Source organism: Etheostoma spectabile, chromosome 15 (assembly GCF_008692095.1).
Source record: "Etheostoma spectabile isolate EspeVRDwgs_2016 chromosome 15, UIUC_Espe_1.0, whole genome shotgun sequence".
NCBI classification, from domain to species: Eukaryota; Metazoa; Chordata; class Actinopteri; order Perciformes; family Percidae; genus Etheostoma; species Etheostoma spectabile.
In genome coordinates this window covers 8,653,463-8,654,410 of record NC_045747.1, presented here as the reverse complement: position 1 = coordinate 8,654,410, position 948 = coordinate 8,653,463, and positions in this window count along the sequence as shown.

The window sequence follows — 948 nt, the reverse complement described above, 5'->3', positions numbered from 1 at the left end:
TATATATATATATATATATATAAATAAAATCCTTTGGATCAGTATATATTTTGATTTTATTTTATTTGCCCTGGTAGAGGTTGCTTACATGCCTCTAGGCTACACATTGTATTTTCTAGTTGTTGTTATGAGTGCAAACATGTTTTTACAGTCAGCTTGTTACTCATTACATGATTTCAAGATTTTTTGCTGTACCTCTCTTTACTTTCATTTAGCATAAAACAGAAGCAGCCCATGAGAGGAGGAAAGCAGCAGTAGCAGGGACTTCGTAGGATGAATGACCCCGACTGCCCCATTACCACCTCTTCTACTCCCTCCACCCCTTTATTTTTGCTGCTGCAACTTGGCTCTACTACAGCTTCCAGATACTCCCACAGTGGAGTATGTTTGGTGCAAGACTCCTGTGTCAAAACAAACAAGAAGCCAGACTTGGTGAGTTGGCGGGGAGGAGCAGACGGAGGAGACAGAAAGGATGCAGAGGATAAAGACACAGGCGGAGGAGGTGGTGAACATGCAGGAGGAGGAAGAGGAATGCAAAGAAATGCTGCGCCAGCTTCACTGACCTCTAATATGTTCTCCTTTGGTTTCTAAGTGCACTCCTGAATGGTGTAAAGTCCACTTAGAACCACTAAGAGAGATTTGAAAGAATTTATCCCAGCATGGGAACTTTTTGCCTCCTTATTTACAGGATGGCTTCTTAAGTGCATCCCTCCAAATTCCAAAGTTTTATATAAGGATCTCCAAAAAATTTACAAGATAAGATGGCTGGGAGTGATTTGGTCTGTGTGTGTGTGTGTGTGTGTGCGTGTGTCTGTGTGTGTGTATGTGTGTGTGTTTGTGTTTGTGCATGCTTGCATGTGTATTTGTTGCATCCCATAACCAGACATAGCCACCCATGATCTCGTGAGAAAATATTTTATTTGGTGCTGCATATTTAGATCTGGCACA